The sequence below is a fragment of the Oncorhynchus mykiss genome, chromosome 21, assembly GCF_057628025.1.
Source record: "Oncorhynchus mykiss isolate SJ-2025 chromosome 21, ASM5762802v1, whole genome shotgun sequence".
Lineage (NCBI taxonomy): Eukaryota > Metazoa > Chordata > Actinopteri > Salmoniformes > Salmonidae > Oncorhynchus > Oncorhynchus mykiss.
The window spans coordinates 3618280-3637383 of record NC_143042.1 but is presented as its reverse complement, the minus strand read 5'-3'; the positions used below and the strand labels follow the sequence as shown (position 1 = coordinate 3637383).

The 19104-nt window shown below is 41.3% G+C and overlaps 1 long non-coding RNA gene across 1 annotated transcript; it reads left to right on the top strand.

Moving 5' to 3' along the window:
- The first annotated feature begins 302 nt into the window (after positions 1–302).
- Positions 303–18196, top strand: LOC149972944 (uncharacterized). Its single transcript, XR_016490435.1, has 5 exons — positions 303–541; positions 9840–9867; positions 13857–13892; positions 14085–14161; positions 15899–18196. It is a non-coding gene; the product is annotated as an uncharacterized LOC149972944 (long non-coding RNA).
- Positions 18197–19104: the final 908 nt, after the last annotated feature.

The window sequence follows — 19104 nt, the reverse complement described above, 5'->3', positions numbered from 1 at the left end:
CTCTCTCTCTCTCTCTCTCTCTCTCTCTCTCACAGTGTTACAACAGTTAACCTCTCTCTTCCTCTCTTTCTCTTTCTCTCTCTCTCTCACACACACACACACAGTGTTACAACAGTTAACCTCCCTCTTCCTCCCTCCCTCGCTCTCTCTCTCTCTCTCTCTCTCTCTCTCTCTCTCTCTCTCTCTCTCTCTCTCTCTCTCTCTCTCTCTCACACAGTGTTACAACAGTTAACCTCTCTCTTCCTCCCTCGCTCTCTCCTCCTCCCCTCTCTTTAAGTTTCCTCCCCCAATCCTAACATGCTGCTTCAGTCTCACAGTGGAGACACTCAGAGAGCACCACAGAGAGAGACAGCAGCAGCAAACCAAAGACCGCACTACTACTGTCCCCCTCTCCACCTCTTCTCTCCACTACTACTGTCCCCCTCTTCCCCTCTTCTCCACTTCTTCTCTCTCTCCGTGACTCCCTTTTTCACCTTGTCAGGTCAGTGTGGATGTGAGATGGGTTGTGGATATTCCTCAACGACCAGCACGGCTGGAGGAGGTGAGTGTGCCATCGATCTATAATATAAAGTTGTGGAAACATGGTTTACAATAGAGAGTTGTGGAAACAGAATTTACAATAGAGAGTTGTGGAAACAGGGAATTACAATATCAAGTTGTGGAAACAGGGATTTACAATAGAGAGTTGTGGAAACAGAATTTACAATAGAGAGTTGTGGAAACAGGGTTTTACAATAGAGAGTTTTGGAAACAGGGCTTTACAATAGAGAGCTGTGGAAACAGGGTTTTACAATAGAGAGTTTTGGAAACAGGGTTTTACAATAGAGAGTTGTGGAAACAGGGATTGATAATTATGGAGAGTTATGGAGTTTTATATGAATAGAGATGTAGGGTACAGAAGAACCTTCTGTGTACAGTCTGTGGGCAATTATTTCTGTGTGTGTTTGTTTGTTTGTTTGTGTGTGTGTGTATGCGCTCGCTCATTCAAGTGCAACCGTGTGTGCATGCTTGCCTGGCGTGTGTGAGTGTGTGTGTTGATCTGAAGCTAAACTAGTTGAATCAGACACACTGTCAGTTTGAATCCAAGCAGCAGTCTTGATATCATTGATGCGTCAACACTGAGGGAGAGAGAGAATTTCAGAAATCAAAGCCAATAGACATTATCCTTGAAATGCTTTCCCCTGACATGATCATTGTGAAAAGAGAAACCCTTATGAAAGCAGATGTTCTATGTTAGTCTGTTATATTCAATATGTTTGGCCAATGTGCCTTGGGTTTGATGTTCAATAGAAGGCATTTTCAACCTCTAATTGAACATGTAATGTTGTGTATGGAAAATGGATACTAGTGAAAATGAACAGGTAACGAGAGTACCATAGACAGACACCATGTCCTACTGATGTACTGGTTAACATCTACTACAGTTAACATATTATCAACTGTCACATGAACAACACCATCATATGACTTGTTTACCTTGACTAACAGTAGACCACTAGTATAGCTGAGGTTGAGGATATGACTTGTTTACCTTGACTAACAGTAGACCACTAGTATAGCTGAGGTTGAGGATATTACTTGTTTACCTTGACTAACAGTAGACCACTAGTATCAGCTGTTTCCTCCTTTTTTGTGTGTGTGTGTGTGTGTGTGTGTGTGGTGTGTGTGTGTGTGTGCGCTCGTGATCTGATTTGATCTATCACAGTATCTGTTAGTCTCCAGCTATAGCTCTTATGACTGGGGAGAGTGGTGCTCTGATGACTACCTGACCAGATATATCTGTTATGACTGAGGAGAGTGGTACTCTGATGACTACCTGACCAGATATATCTGTTATGACTGAGGAGAGTGGTGCTCTGATGACTACCTGACCAGATATATCTGTTATGACTGGAGAGAGTGGTGCTCTGATGACTACCTGACCAGATATATCTGTTATGACTGGGGAGAGTGGTACTCTGATGACTACCTGACCAGATATATCTGTTATGACTGAGGAGAGTGGTGCTCTGATGACTACCTGACCAGATATATCTGTTATGACTGGAGAGAGTGGTGCTCTGATGACTACCTGACCAGATATATCTGTTATGACTGGGGAGAGTGGTATTCTGATGACTACCTGACCAGATATATCTGTTATGACTGAGGAGAGTGGTGCTCTGATGACTACCTGACCAGATGGGGGGAGTGGTGCTCTGATGACTACCTGACCAGATATATCTGTTATGACTGGGGAGAGTGGTACTCTGATGACTACCTGACCAGATATATCTGTTATGACTGGGGAGAGTGGTGCTCTGATGACTACCTGACCAGATATATCTGTTATGACTGGAGAGAGTGGTGCTCTGATGACTACCTGACCAGATATATCTGTTATGACTGGAGAGAGTGGTGCTCTGATGACAGCCTGACCAGATATATCTGTTATGACTGGGGAGAGTGGTACTCTGATGACTACCTGACCAGATATATCTGTTATGACTGGGGAGAGTGGTACTCTGATGACTACCTGACCAGATATATCTGTTATGACTGAGGAGAGTGGTGCTCTGATGACTACCTGACCAGTTATATCTGTTATGACTGGGGAGAGTGGTACTCTGATGACTACCTGACCAGATTATTCTGTTATGACTGGGGAGAGTGGTACTCTGATGACTACCTGACCAGATATATCTGTTATGACTGAGGAGAGTGGTACTCTGATGACTACCTGACCAGATATATCTGTTATGACTGGGGAGAGTGGTACTCTGATGACTACCTGACCAGATATATCTGTTATGACTGAGGAGAGTGGTGCTCTGATGACTACCTGACCAGATATATCTGTTATGACTGGGGAGAGTGGTACTCTGATGACTACCTGACCAGATTATTCTGTTATGACTGGGGAGAGTGGTACTCTGATGACTACCTGACCAGATATATCTGTTATGACTGAGGAGAGTGGTACTCTGATGACTACCTGACCAGATATATCTGTTATGACTGAGGAGAGTGGTGCTCTGATGACTACCTGACCAGATATATCTGTTATGACTGGGGAGAGTGGTACTCTGATGACTACCTGACCAGATATATCTGTTATGACTGAGGAGAGTGGTACTCTGATGACTACCTGACCAGATATATCTGTTATGACTGGGGAGAGTGGTACTCTGATGACTACCTGACCAGATATATCTGTTATGACTGGGGAGAGTGGTACTCTGATGACTACCTGACCAGATATATCTGTTATGACTGAGGAGAGTGGTGCTCTGATGACTACCTGACCAGATATATCTGTTATGACTGAGGAGAGTGGTACTCTGATGACTATCTGACCAGATATATATGTTATGACTGAGGAGAGTGGTACTCTGATGACAGCCTGAGTACAGAATCGATAGGTGACTCAGGGACAAGATGCTTTCAACAGCACTCACAATGGGACAATGGCCAAGCTCATGAACACTGAAAGCAGTCAAGGCTTCTCTGTTTCTCTGCCTTTTCTTTATAAAACAGTGGATGGGAGAGATTTCACACACACACACACACACACACACACACACACACACACACACACACACACACACACACACACACACACACACACACACACACACACAACACACAACACACACACACACACACACAGAGAGAGACAGACACAGAGACAGACACAGAGCAATATCCATTGCTATTTTCTCTCATAGCTGCAACTCCCCAACGGGCTCAGGAGAGGCGAAGGTCAAGTCATGAGTCCTCCAAAACATGACCGCCAAACCACGCTTCTTGACACCCACCTGCTTAACCCGAAAGCCAGCCGCACCAATGTGTCGGAGGAAACACTATTCAACTCATGACCGGAGTCAGCCTGCAGGCGCCCGGCCCACCACCAGAGCACACTAGAGCGCGAAGAGCCAAGTAAATCCCCCCCGACCAAACCCTCCCCTGACCCGGACAACGCTGGGCCAGTTGTGCACCTCCCTATGGGACTCCCGGTCATGGCCGGTTGTGACACAGCCTGGGATCAAAGCCGGGTCTGTAGTGACGCCTCAAGCACTGTGATGAAGTGCCTTACACCTCTGAGCCACTCAGGAGGCCCATTCCTTTTCTTTTTTATCCTGAAAAACTCCCCAGTCCTTAACGATTACAAGCATACCCATAACATGATGCAGCCACCACTATGCTTGAAAATACTCAGCAATGTGTTGTATTGGATTGGTCCTTAACACAACACCTTGTAGGTCAGTGACAAAATAAATCTCAATTGAATCCATTTTACATTCAGGCTGTAGCACAACAAAATGTGGAAAAGGTTAAGGGGTGGGAATACATTCCGAAGGCACTATAGGTGAAGGTAGGTAGATTTAGGCATAGCCGTGGGAAGTAGGGGTACTGAGTGTGCTGCAGCACCCCCTGTGATGATTTGGCTCAGTTGGTAGAGCATGGTACTTGCAATAATATGATTGTGGGTTTGTTTCCCACGGGAGACCAGTACGAGAAAGTATGAAAATGTATGCACTCACCACTGTAAGTTACTCTGGATGAGTGTCTACTAAAACGGAAATGGAATGAATAAACCATGTCAGTTTTCATATAGAAATAAGTTGAATTTGCAAAGTATTTCAAGAAACTGGAAAACATATATCAAGCAAGATTTTTTATATTCCACAAGCATTATCAGATTGTTTTGTACAGATAATTATCAGACTCAAGTTACAAAAATAGGTAAACATTCAAATACATTTAGTTTAAAAAATCACAAAGTATCGACGTCTGTAACACACACCTTTACTAGTCCTGTATTACTAGTCCTGTATTAACAGACCTTTACTAGTCCTGTATTACTAGTCCTGTATTAACAGACCTTTACTAGTCCTGTATTAACAGACCTTTACTAGTCCTGTATTAACAGACCTTTACTAGTCCTGTAATAACATACCTTTACTAGTCCTGTATTAACAGACCTTTACTAGTCCTGTATTACTAGTCCTGTATTAACAGGCCTTTACTAGTCCTGTATTAACAGACCTTTACTAGTCCTGTATTAACAGACCTTTACTAGTCCTGTATTAACAGACCTTTACTAGTCCTGTACTAACAGACCTTTACTAGTCCTGTATTAACAGACCTTTACTAGTCCTGTATTAACAGACCTTTACTAGTCCTGTATTAACAGACCTTTACTAGTCCTGTATTAACAGACCTTTACTAGTCCTGTATTACTAGTCCTGTATTAACAGGCCTTTACTAGTCCTGTATTAACAGACCTTTACTAGTCCTGTATTAACAGACCTTTACTAGTCCAGTATTAACAGACCTTTACTAGTCCTGTATTAACAGACCTTTACTAGTCCTGTATTAACAGACCTTTACTAGTCCTGTATTAACAGACCTTTACTAGTCCTGTATTACTAGTCCTGTATTAACAGACCTTTACTAGTTCTGTATTAATAGAAATTTACTAGTCCTGTACTAACATACCTTTACTAGTCCTGTATTAACAGACCTTTACTAGTCCTGTATTAACAGACCTTTACTAGTCCTGTATTAACAGACCTTTACTAGTCCTGTATTACTAGTCCTGTATTACTAGTCCTGTATTAACAGACCTTTACTAGTCCTGTATTAACAGACCTTTACTAGTCCTGTATTAACAGACCTTTATTAGTCCTGTATTACTAGTCCTGTATTACTAGTCCTGTATTACTAGTCCTGTATTAACATACCTTTACTAGTCCTGTATTAACAGACCTTTACTAGTCTTGTATTACTACTCCTGTATTATCAGGCCTTTACTAGTCCTGTATTACTAGTCCTGTATTACTAGTCCTGTATTAACAGATCTTTACTAGTCCTGTATTAACAGACCTTTACTAGTCCTGTATTAACAGACCTTTACTAGTCCTGTATTAACAGACCTTTACTAGTCCTGTATTAACAGACTTTTACTAGTCCTGTATTAACAGACCTTTACTAGTCCTGTATTACTAGTCCTGTATTACTAGTCCTGTATTACTAGTCCTGTGTTAACAGACCTTTACTAGTCCTGTATTAACAGACCTTTACTAGTCCTGTATTACTAGTCCTGTATTAACAGACCTTTACTAGTCCTGTATTAACAGACCTTTACTAGTCCTGTATTAACAGACCTTTACTAGTCCTGTATTAACATACCTTTACTAGTCCTGCATTAACAGACCTTTACTAGTCCTGTATTACTAGTCCTGTATTAACAGACCTTTACTAGTCCTGTATTAACAGACCTTTACTAGTCCTGTATTACTAGTCCTGTATTACTAGTCCTGTATTACTAGTCCTGTATTAACAGACCTTTACTAGTCCTGTATTAACAGACCTTTACTAGTCCTGCATTAACAGACCTTTACAAGTCCTGTATTACTAGTCCTGTATTACTAGTCCTGTATTACTAGTCCTGTATTAACAGACCTTTACTAGTCCTGTATTAACAGACCTTTACTAGTACTGTATTACTAGTTCTGTATTACTAGTCCTGTATTACTAGTCCTGTATTAACAGACCTTTACTAGTCCTGTATTAACAGGCCTTTACTAGTCCTGTATTAACAGACCTTTACTAGTCCTGTATTAACAGACCTTTACTAGTCCTGTATTAACAGACCTTTACTAGTCCTGTATTAACAGACCTTTACTAGTCCTGTATTAACATACCTTTACTAGTCCTGTATTAACAGACCTTTACTAGTCCTGTATTACTAGTCCTGTATTAACATACCTTTACTAGTCCTGTATTAACATACCTTTACTAGTCCTGTATTACTAGTCCTGTATTACTAGTCCTGTATTACTAGTCCTTTATTAACAGACCTTTACTATTCCTGTATTACTAGTCCTGTATTAACAGACCTTTACTAGTCCTGTATTAACATACCTTTACTAGTCCTGTATTAACAGACCTTTACTTGTCCTGTATGAACAGATCTTTACTTGTCCTGTATTACTAGTCCTGTATTAACAGACCTTTACTAGTCCTGTATTAACAGACCTTTACTAGTCCTGTATTAACAGACCTTTACTAGTCCTGTATTACTAGTCCTGTATTAACATACCTTTACTAGTCCTGTATTAACAGACCTTTACTATTCCTGTATTACTAGTCCTGTATTAACAGACCTTTACTAGTCCTGTATTACTAGTCCTGTATTAACAGACCTTTACTAGTCCTGTATTAACAGACCTTTACTAGTCCTGTATTAACAGACCTTTATTAGTCCTGTATTACTAGTCCTGTATTAACAGACCTTTACTAGTCCTGTATTAACAGACCTTTACTAGTCCTGTATTACTAGTCCTGTATTAACATACCGATACTAGTCCTGTATTAACAGACCTTTACTAGTCCTGTATTAACAGGCCTTTACTAGTCCTGTATTAACAGACCTTTATTAGTCCTGTATTACTAGTCCTGTATTAACAGACCTTTACTAGTCCTGTATTAACAGACCTTTATTAGTCCTGTATTAACAGACCTTTACTAGTCCTGTATTAACAGACCTTTACTAGTCCTGTATTAACAGACCTTTACTAGTCCTGTATTAACAGACCTTTACTAGTCCTGTATTAACAGACCTTTATTAGTCCTGTATTACTAGTCCTGTATTAACAGACCTTTACTAGTCCTGTATTAACAGACCTTTACTAGTCCTGTATTAACAGACCTTTACTAGTCCTGTATTAACAGACCTTTACTAGTCCTGTATTAACAGATCTTTACTAGTCCTGTATTAACAGATCTTTACTAGGCCTGTATTAACAGATCTTTACTAGTCCTGTGTTACTAGTCCTGTATTAACAGACCTTTACTAGTCCTGTATTAACAGGCCTTTACTAGTCCTGTATTAACAGACCTTTACTAGTCCTGTATTACTAGTCCTGTATTAGTGGGCCTTTACTAGTCCTGTATTAACAGGCCTTTACTAGTCCTGTATTAACAGACCTTTATTAGTCCTGTATTAACATACCTTTACTAGTCCTGTATTAACAGGCCTTTACTAGTCCTGTATTAACAGACCTTTTCTAGTCCTGTATTAACAGACCTTTACTAGTCCTGTATTAACAGACCTTTACTAGTCCTGTATTAACAGACCTTTACTAGTCCTGTATTACTAGTCCTGTATTAGTGGGCCTTTACTAGTCCTGTATTAACAGGCCTTTACTAGTCTTGTATTACTAGTCCTGTATTAGTGGACCTTTACTAGTCCTGTATTACTAGTCCTGTATTAATAGACCTTTACTAGTCCTGTATTAACAGACCTTTACTAGTCCTGTATTAACAGACCTTTACTAGTCCTGTATTACTAGTCCTGTATTAACAGACCTTTACTAGTCCTGTATTAGAGGACCTTTACTAGTCCTGTACTAACAGACCTTTACTAGTCCTGTATTAACATACCTTTACTAGTCCTGTATTAACAGACCTTTACTAGTCCTGTATTAACAGACCTTTACTAGTCCTGTACTAACAGACCTTTACTAGTCCTGTATTAACAGACCTTTTCTAGTCCTGTACTAACAGACCTTTACTAGTCCTGTATTAACAGACCTTTACTAGTCCTGTACTAACAGACCTTTACTAGTCCTGTATTAACAGACCTTTACTAGTCCTGTATTAACAGACCTTTACTAGTCCTGTATTAACAGACCTTTACTAGTCCTGTATTAACAGATCTTTACTAGTCCTGTATTAACAGATCTTTACTAGTCCTGTATTAACAGATATTTACTAGTCCTGTATTACTAGTCCTGTATTAACAGACCTTTACTATTCCTGTACTAACAGACCTTTACTAGTCCTGTATTAACAGACCTTTATTAGTCCTGTATTAACAGACCTTTACTAGTCCTGTATTAACAGACCTTTACTAGTCCTGTACTAACAGACCTTTACTAGTCCTGTATTAACAGACCTTTATTAGTCCTGTATTAACAGACCTTTACTAGTCCTGTATTAACAGACCTTTACTAGTCCTGTACTAACAGACCTTTACTAGTCCTGTATTAACAGACCTTTATTAGTCCTGTATTAACAGACCTTTACTAGTCCTGTATTAACAGACCTTTACTAGTCCTGTACTAACAGACCTTTACTAGTCCTGTATTAACAGACCTTTACTAGTCCTGTATTAACAGACCTTTCCTAGTCCTGTATTAACAGACCTTTACTAGTCCTGTATTAACAGACCTTTACTAGTCCTGTATTACTAGTCCTGTATTAACAGGCCTTTACTAGTCCTGTATTAACAGGCCTTTGCTAGTCCTGTATTAACAGACCTTTACTAGTCCTGTATTACTAGTCCTGTATTAATAGACCTTTACTAGTCCTGTATTACTAGTCCTGTATTAACAGACCTTTACTAGTCCTGTATTACTAGTCCTGTATTAACATACCTTTACTAGTCCTGTATTACTAGTCCTGTATTAACAGACCTTTACTAGTCATGTATTACTAGTCCTGTATTAACAGACCTTTACTAGTCCTGTATTACTAGTCCTGTATTAACAGACCTTTACTAGTCCTGTATTAACAGACCTTTACTAGTCCTGTATTACTAGTCCTGTATTAACAGACCTTTACTAGTCCTGTATTACTAGTCCTGTATTAACAGACCTTTACTAGTCCTGTATTACTAGTCCTGTATTAACAGACCTTTACTAGTCCTGTATTACTAGTCCTGTATTAACAGACCTTTACTAGTCCTGTATTAACAGACCTTTACTAGTCCTGTATTAACATACCTTTACTAGTCCTGTATTAGAGGACCGTTCAACCATCTTAAATGAATATACCTTTTGTTCTCACAGGTCCAGCTGAAGCCTCCAAAGAAGAAGTGTGAGTATGGTTGTCTCTCTCTGGCCCCAAGCCCATATTTCTCTCACTAATCCACTGCTTTTCAATTCTTAAGGGAGCACTAACGAGTGTACACATTATTTGGGGAGTAGGGGGAATCGGCATTGAGCCCGTGTTGTTATTGTTGTTGTTGTCAGTATGACAGCTGTAGATGGAGAATGTGCTGTTGTTGTCAGTATGACAGCTGTAGATGGAGAATGTGCTGTTGTTAGTATGACAGCTGTAGATGGAGAATGTGCTGTTGTTGTCAGTATGACAGCTGTAGATGGAGAATGTGCTGTTGTTGTCAGTATGACAGCTGTAGGTGGAGAATGTGCTGTTGTTGTCAGTATGACAGCTGTAGATGGAGAATGTGCTGTTGTTGTCAGTATGACAGCTGTAGGTGGAGAATGTGCTGTTGTTGTCAGTATGACAGCTGTAGATGGAGAATGTGCTGTTGTCAGTATGACAGCTGTAGGTGGAGAATATGTGGTTGTTGTCAGTATGACAGCTGTAGATGGAGAATGTGCTGTTGTTGTCAGTATGACAGCTGTAGGTGGAGAATGTGCTGTTGTTGTCAGTATGACAGCTGCAGGTGGAGAATGTGCTGTTGTTGTCAGTATGACAGCTGTAGGTGGAGAATGTGCTGTTGTCAGTATGACAGCTGTAGGTGGAGAATATGCTGTTGTTGTCAGTATGACAGCTGTAGGTGGAGAATGTGCTGTTGTTGTCAGTATGACAGCTGTAGATGGAGAATGTGCTGTTGTTGTCAGTATGACAGCTGTAGGTGGAGAATGTGCTGTTGTTGTCAGTATGACAGCTGTAGATGGAGAATGTGCTGTTGTTGTCAGTATGACAGCTGTAGGTGGAGAATATGTGGTTGTTGTCAGTATGACAGCTGCAGGTGGAGAATGTGCTGTTGTTGTCAGTATGACAGCTGTAGGTGGAGAATGTGCTGTTGTCAGTATGACAGCTGTAGGTGGAGAATATGCTGTTGTTGTCAGTATGACAGCTGTAGGTGGAGAATGTGCTGTTGTTGTCAGTATGACAGCTGTAGGTGGAGAATATGCTGTTGTTGTCAGTATGACAGCTGTAGGTGGAGAATGTGCTGTTGTTGTCAGTATGACAGCTGTAGGTGGAGAATGTGCTGTTGTTGTCAGTATGACAGCTGTAGGTGGAGAATATGCTGTTGTTGTCAGTATGACAGCTGTAGGTGGAGAATGTGCTGTTGTTGTCAGTATGACAGCTGTAGATGGAGAATGTGCTGTTGTTGTCAGTATGACAGCTGTAGGTGGAGAATGTGCTGTTGTTGTCAGTATGACAGCTGTAGGTGGAGAATATGTGGTTGTTGTCAGTATGACAGCTGTAGATGGAGAATGTGCTGTTGTTGTCAGTATGACAGCTGTAGATGGAGAATGTGCTGTTGTTGTCAGTATGACAGCTGTAGATGGAGAATGTGCTGTTGTTGTCAGTATGACAGCTGTAGATGGAGAATGTGCTGTTGTTGTCAGTATGACAGCTGTAGGTGGAGAATATGTGGTTTTTGTCAGTATGACAGCTGTAGATGGAGAATATGCTGTTGTTGTCAGTATGACAGCTGTAGATGGAGAATGTGCTGTTGTTGTCAGTATGACAGCTGTAGATGGAGAATATTTGGTTGTTGTCAGTATGACAGCTGTAGGTGGAGAATGTGCTGTTGTTGTCAGTATGACAGCTGTAGATGGAGAATATGCTGTTGTTGTCAGTATGACAGCTGTAGATGGAGAATGTGCTGTTGTTGTCAGTATGACAGCTGTAGATGGAGAATATGCGGTTGTTGTCAGTATGACAGCTGTAGGTGGAGAATATGTGGTTGTTGTCAGTATGACAGCTGTAGATGGAGAATATGCTGTTGTTGTCAGTATGACAGCTGTAGGTGGAGAATATGTGGTTGTTGTAAGCTAATAGGTTATGTTCTTTCATTAAAGGTGAAGAACCTTCCACGTCACTGCTCTGTTTATCCCAGCCAGGCACCACAAACATCTCCATCCGGTCTCACTCACACTCAGTCCTCACCTTGCCCACAGGGCCCTGCCTCTCAACTATAAAAGGAAAAACACAATTTCCTAGAATTAATGAGTCAGACATTAGTCAAATACTGTGGACTACTTCCTGATAAGCATATCGACAGTTAGGCAGAGTTCTCAACAAGCTGCCTGATAAACATATTGACAGGCAAGCCAAGTTCTCAACAAGCCTAGCGGGTCCCATGTGGCTCAGTTGGTAGTGCATGGTGCTTGCAATGCCAGGGTTGTGGGAGAGTATGGGTTCGATTCCCACGGAGGACCAGTACGAAGTTAAAAAAAAGTGTGACTGAAAGTCGCTCTGGATAACAGCCTCTGCTAAATGACTGAAAATAATGATAGCCAGGTCATCAATGAGACTGGTTTCGGCACTGCTACAGAGCTTCAAAACAGGTCTCTGGTGGAGAAAAGACCCCTTGACGGTGAACACCCATGAACACGTACATTTACATATTGGACAGACCTGAGTTGATCACTAGCCATGCCATTCATTAACCTTTGTCTGATGTGACCGTGTGTTTGACCGTGTGTCAGAGCTCCCGGGGGTGATGGACTTATCACTGACTTATTACTGACTTATTACTGACTTATCACTGACTTATTACTGACTGGCTGATTTATTACTGACTGACTTATTACTGACTGACTGACTTATTACTGACTGACTGAGTTATGACTAACTGACTGAGTTATTACTGACTGACTCATTACTGACTGACTGACTTATTACTGACTGACTGAGTTATGACTTACTGACTGAGTTATTACTGACTGACTGACTTATTACTGACTGACTGAGTTATGACTGACCGAGTTATGACTGACCGAGTTATGACTGACCGAGTTATGACTGACCGAGTTATTACTGACTGAGTTATTACTGACTGACTGACTTATTACTGACTGACTGAGTTATTTCTGACTGAGTTATGACTGACTGACTGAGTTATGACTGACTGAGTTATGACTAACTGACTGAGTTATGACTGACTGAGTTATGACTGACTGACTGAGTTATGACTGACTGACTGAGTTATGACTGACTGAGTTATGACTGACTGAGTTATGACTGACTGAGTTATTACTGACTGACTGACTTATTACTGACTGACTGAGTTATGACTGACTGACTGAGTTATGACTGACTGAGTTATTACTGACTGAGTTATTACTGACTGACTGACTTATTACTGACTGACTGAGTTATGACTAACTGACTGAGTTATGACTGACTGACTGAGTTATGACTGACTGAGTTATGACTGACTGAGTTATTACTGACTGGCTGACTTATTACTGACTTGGCTGAGTTATGACTAACTGACTGAGTTATGACTTACTGACTGAGTTATGACTGACTGACTGAGTTATTACTGACTGCCTGAATTATTACTGACTGAGTTATTACTGACTAACTGAGTTATGACTAACTGACTGAGTTATTACTGACTGAGTTATGACTGACTGACTGAGTTATGACTGCCTGAGTTATTACTGACTGCCTGAGTTATTACTGACTGGCTGAGTTATTACTGACTGGCTGAGTTATTACTGACTGGCTGAGTTATTACTGACTGGCTGAGTTATTACTGACTGCCTGAGTTATTACTGACTGCCTGAGTTATTACTGACTGGCTGAGTTATGACTGACTGACTGAGTTATGACTGACTGACTGAGTTATGACTGACTGAGTTATGACTGACTGAGTTTTGACTGACTGAATGAGTTATGACTGACTGAATGAGTTATGACTGACTGAGTGAGTTATGACTGACTGACTGAAGTATTACTGACTGACTGAAGTATTACTGACTGACTGAAGTATTACTGACTGACTGAAGTATTACTGACTGAGTTATTACTGACTGAGTTATTACTGACTGACTGAATTGTTACTGACTATTACTGACTGATGATGTCATTTACAGCACAGAGGAGTCTGCACAAGAAGAAGAAAAAAGGATGTGAGTAACATGACCTGTGTGTGTGACTTTGTTTGCTTGAAGGTCACTGTGAACAAGACCTGTCTATCTATCTGTCTTTCTCAATCTGTGTGTGTGTGTGTGTGTGTGTGTGTGTGTGTGTGTGTGTGTGTGTGTGTGTGGTTGTGTGTGTGTGTGTGTGTGTGTGTGTGTGTGTGTGTCCTCTTCTCTCAGGAACTATGGAGGTGTGTATGTGGGACTACCAGCAGACCTGAGCATTATGCCTCCTATCCAGATGGGAACACACCAAGGTAACAGTCATACAGAGATAGGCTGAGTATTGTTCTTACACAAGATGTGCTGGGTTTTGATGTGAGTTTGAGAGGATGTCCACGTCTCAATGTGTTTCTCAGCCTCCGTTATAGACACAAAGACTCTCAATTTCCTGTCAGGCCTTAGAGGTCAGGAGGAAGCATGAGAGAGTTCTGGATCATTCTGAGAGAGAGGGATGTGGATATGGTGCTGTGGAACTGATCTGGTGGTGTAGGAGTGATCTGGTTGTGTGTTAGGGATCTGGTGGTGCCAGAGTGATCTGGTGGTGTGTTAGGGATCTGGTGGTGCCAGAGTGATCTGGTGGTGTGTTAGGGATCTGGTGGTGTGTTAGGGATCTGGTGGTGCCAGAGTGATCTGGTGGTGTGTTAGTGATCTGGTGGTGTGTTAGGGATCTGGTGGTGCCAGAGTGATCTGGTGGTGTGTTAGGGATCTGGTGGTGTGTTAGGGATCTGGTGGTGTGTTAGGGATCTGGTGGTGCCAGAGTGATCTGGTGGTGTGTTAGGGATCTGGTTAGTGATCTAGTTGTGTGTTAGTGATCTGGTGGGGCGGGAGTGATCAGGTGGTGCCAGAGTGATCTGGTGGTGTGTTAGTGATCTGGTGGTGTGTTAGTGATCTGGTGGTGCCAGAGTGATCTGTTGGTGTGTTAGTGATCTGTTGGTGTGTTAGTGATCTGGTGGTGTGTTAGTGATCTGGTGGTGTGTTAGTGATCTGGTGGTGCCAGAGTGATCTGGTGGTGTGTTGGTGATCTGGTGGTGTGTTAGTGATCTGGTGGTGTGTTAGTGATCTGATGGGGGGGCGTGATCTGGTGGTGTGTTAGTAATCTGGTGGTGTGTTAGTGATCTGGTGGTGTGTGATATTGATGCAACAGATACAGGTTATACACAGTGAAGGTGTGTGTTTGTGTACACACACCAGAAGTCTCCACAAGAATAGTAAACAAACCAAAATCAGACCAACTGGGGACATTTTGTTAGTCCCCACAAGGTCAAATGCTATTTCTAGGGAGTTTAGGGTTAAGGTCAGAATTAGTGTTAGGGTTAGAATTATGTTATGGGTTAGGGTTAGGAGCTAGAGTTATGTTTAAGGTTAGGTTTTTGGGTAAGAAAACAGGTTATGTTTAGGGGTTAGGGAAAATAGGATTTTGATTGGGACTGAATTGTGTATGTGTGTGCGGGCGTGAGAGTACACATTTGTGTGGTCATGTGTGTGTTTGTGCGTCCCTTTGGGTGTTATAATGAGGAGACTGGGATCCTGTGGCAGGTAATTGGTAATGCCACTCTCCCCAGGGACTGGCAGAAGTGATGAGCACCTCAAGGAGGCTAGGGCTTACAGCCTTAATGAAGCTGTGTGTGTGTGTGTGTGTGTGTGTGTGTGTGTGTGTGTGTGTGTGTGTGTGTGTGTGTGTGTGTGTGTGTGTGTGTGCGTGCGTGCGTGCGTGCGTGCGTGCGTGCGTGCGTGCGTGCGTGCGTGCGTGCGTGCGTGCGTGCGTGCGTGCGTGCGTGCGTGCGTGCGTGCGTGCGTGCGTGCGTGCGTGCGTGCGTGCGTGCGTGCGTGCGTGCGTGCGTGCGTGCGTGCGTGCGTGCGTGCGTGCGTGCGTGCGTGCGTGCGTGCGTGCGTGCGTGCGTGCGTGCGTGCGTGCGTGCGTGCGTGCGTGCGTGCGTGCGTGCGTGCGTGTCAACGTCAAGTCCTAGTCATTTTCTCTTTTCTCCCCACAGATGAATGAAGCATCATTGAAACACCTTTCACTAAAGGTATGATGTCAACAGCCCCGATGTCAATATCAGATGTCAATATCCTATGTTAAACTCTCTGCCTAAATCTCAGAAGTTCATCTTTTGGGACTCTCACACCCACTACAGAGAGAGAGTTGTTGATGTCAGCAAGAATGAAGGAAGCAATTGTTCTCTTTGATCTCTGATTGGCTCCATGGGACCCAGTAGAACCCCTGGGGGACCAATCATCTCCCTCTCTCGCGCCATAGGAACTGAACTGGGATCAGTTTCTAAGGTGAGTAATCAGACAATGGGTCATATGCTCACCATGGATGTGACTGCTCAGGAATCAGCGTTGTATTTAATAGGCACAAAACAGAAGAAAAAAGTCTAAAACTAAGTGAAAGGGAGAAGTACTTGTCCAATAAGAAATACTTGTTTTCATTTGGGTTACACAAAATTTGAAAACAGGCACCCTAATGAACACGACCCAGGTCAAAGGGCATCACGGATGTTGGAGTCGGCATTCACAACTCAGGATCATGAGACAAGACAACCTTCTACTCAGAACTAAATGTCAGACTGGATCAGATAGGCCTATTCAGATCTCAGCAATACCAGGAAACAAAACAAGACCTCTCTCAGAACTCCTATTCAAATATTTCTTGATGTTCTCTCTCTGTCTCTGAGTCAATAGTTCTCAGAAATTCTCTCTATAGGAGCTGGATCAAATGTTCCCCATTGTATCATTGGTCGAATAGAGAAGAATCTTTCTTCACTCAATATGTAGGCATATGTATTTGGAGCATCAATATGTAGCATATGTATTTGGAGCATCAATATGTAGCATATGTATTTGGAGCATCAATATGTAGCATATGTATTTGGAGCATCAATATGTAGCATATGTATTTGGAGCATCAATATGTAGCATATGTATTTGGAGCATCAATATGAGGCATATGTATTTGGAGCATCAATATGTAGCATATGTATTTGGAGCATCAATATGTAGCATATGTATTTGGAGCATTAATATGTAGCATATGTATTTGGAGCATCAATATGTAGCATATGTATTTGGAGCATCAATATGTAGCATATGTATTTGTAGCATCAATATGTAGCATATGTATTTGGAGCATCAATATGTAGCATACGTATTTGTAGCATCAATATGTAGCATATGTATTTGTAGCATCAATATGTAGCATATGTATTTGTAGCATCAATATGTAGCATATGTATTTGTAGCATCAATATGTAGCATATGTATTTGGAGCATCAATATGTAGCATATGTATTTGGAGCATCAATATGTAGCATATGTATTTGGAGCATCAATATGTAGCATATGTATTTGGAGCATCAATATGTAGCATATGTATTTGGAGCATCAATATGTAGCATATGTATTTGGAGCATCAATATGTAGCATATGTATTTGGAGCATCAATATGTAGCATATGTATTTGTAGCATCAATATGTAGCATATGTATTTGGAGCATCAATATGTAGCATATGTATTTGGAGCATCAATATGTAGCATATGTATTTGGAGCATCAATATGTAGCATATGTATTTGGAGCATCAATATGTAGCATATGTATTTGGAGCATCAATATGTAGCATATGTATTTGTAGCATCAATATGTAGCATATGTATTTGGAGCATCAATATGTAGCATATGTATTTGGAGCATCAATATGTAGCATATGTATTTGGAGCATCAATATGTAGGCATATGTATTTGGAGCATCAATATGTAGCATATGTATTTGGAGCATCAATATGTAGCATATGTATTTGGAGCATCAATATGTAGCATATGTATTTGGAGCATCAATATGTAGCATATGTATTTGGAGCATCAATATGTAGCATATGTATTTGGAGCATCAATATGTAGCATATGTATTTGGAGCATCAATATGTAGGCATATGTATTTGGAGCATCAATATGTAGCATATGTATTTGGAGCATCAATATGTAGTATATGTATTTGGAGCATCAATATGTAGCATATGTATTTGGAGCATCAATATGTAGCATATGTATTTGGAGCATCAATATGTAGCACATGTATTTGGAGCATCAATATGTAGCATATGTATTTGGAGCATCAATATGTAGCATATGTATTTGGAGCATCAATATGTAGCATATGTATTTGGAGCATCAATATGTAGCATATGTATTTGGAGCATCCACGTTTTCTTTTCTTGAATGTATTCCAACATGTTAAATATTTTCACAACATAGTTTCCACATTCTTAAATAAATCTCATGGAAATGCATTGTGTGCTCGTGTGCATATGTCTTCACGTATGATTTCTGTACGTGTGCATGCATGTGTTGTGTGTCTGTCTCTGTGTGTGTTTTTTTCTATGTGTAATTGAAAGGCCTATTCCTCACCATTCATCGCCTCAGTATGACTAGCCTACACTTCATGTACAGTTTACTTGTTTCAAATGACTATAGACTAGTTTTAGATCGACTCCTTGGAGACCGCAACTATCAGCTTCTCGGAGACCATAACTATCAACTCCTTGGAGACCATAACTATCAGCTCCTTGGAGACCATAACTATCAACTCCTTGGAGACCATAACTATCAGCTCCTTGGAGACCATAACTATCAACTCCTTGGAGACCATAACTATCAACTCCTTGGAGACCATAACTATCAGCTCCTTGGAGACCATAACTATCAACTCATTGGAGACCATAACTATCAGCTCCTTGGAGACCATAACTATCAACTCCTTGGAGACCATAACTATCAGCTCCTTGGATACCATAACTATCAACTCCTTGGAGACCATAACTATCAACTCCTTGGAGACCATAACTATCAGCTCCTTGGAGACCATAACTATCAACTCATTGGAGACCGTAACTATCGACTCCTTGGAGACCATAACTATCAACTCCTTGGAGACCATAACTATCAGCTCCTTGGAGACCATAACTATCAACTCCTTGGAGACCATAACTATCAGCTCCTCGGAGACCGTAACTATCAGTTCCTCGGAGACCGTAACTATCAACTCCTCGGAGACTGTAACTATCAGCTCCTCGGAGACCGTAACTATCAGCTCCTTGGAGACCGTAACTATCAACTCCTTGGAGACCGTAACTATCAACTCCTTGGAGACTGTAACTATCAACTCCTTGGAGACCGTAACTATCAACTCCTTGGAGAC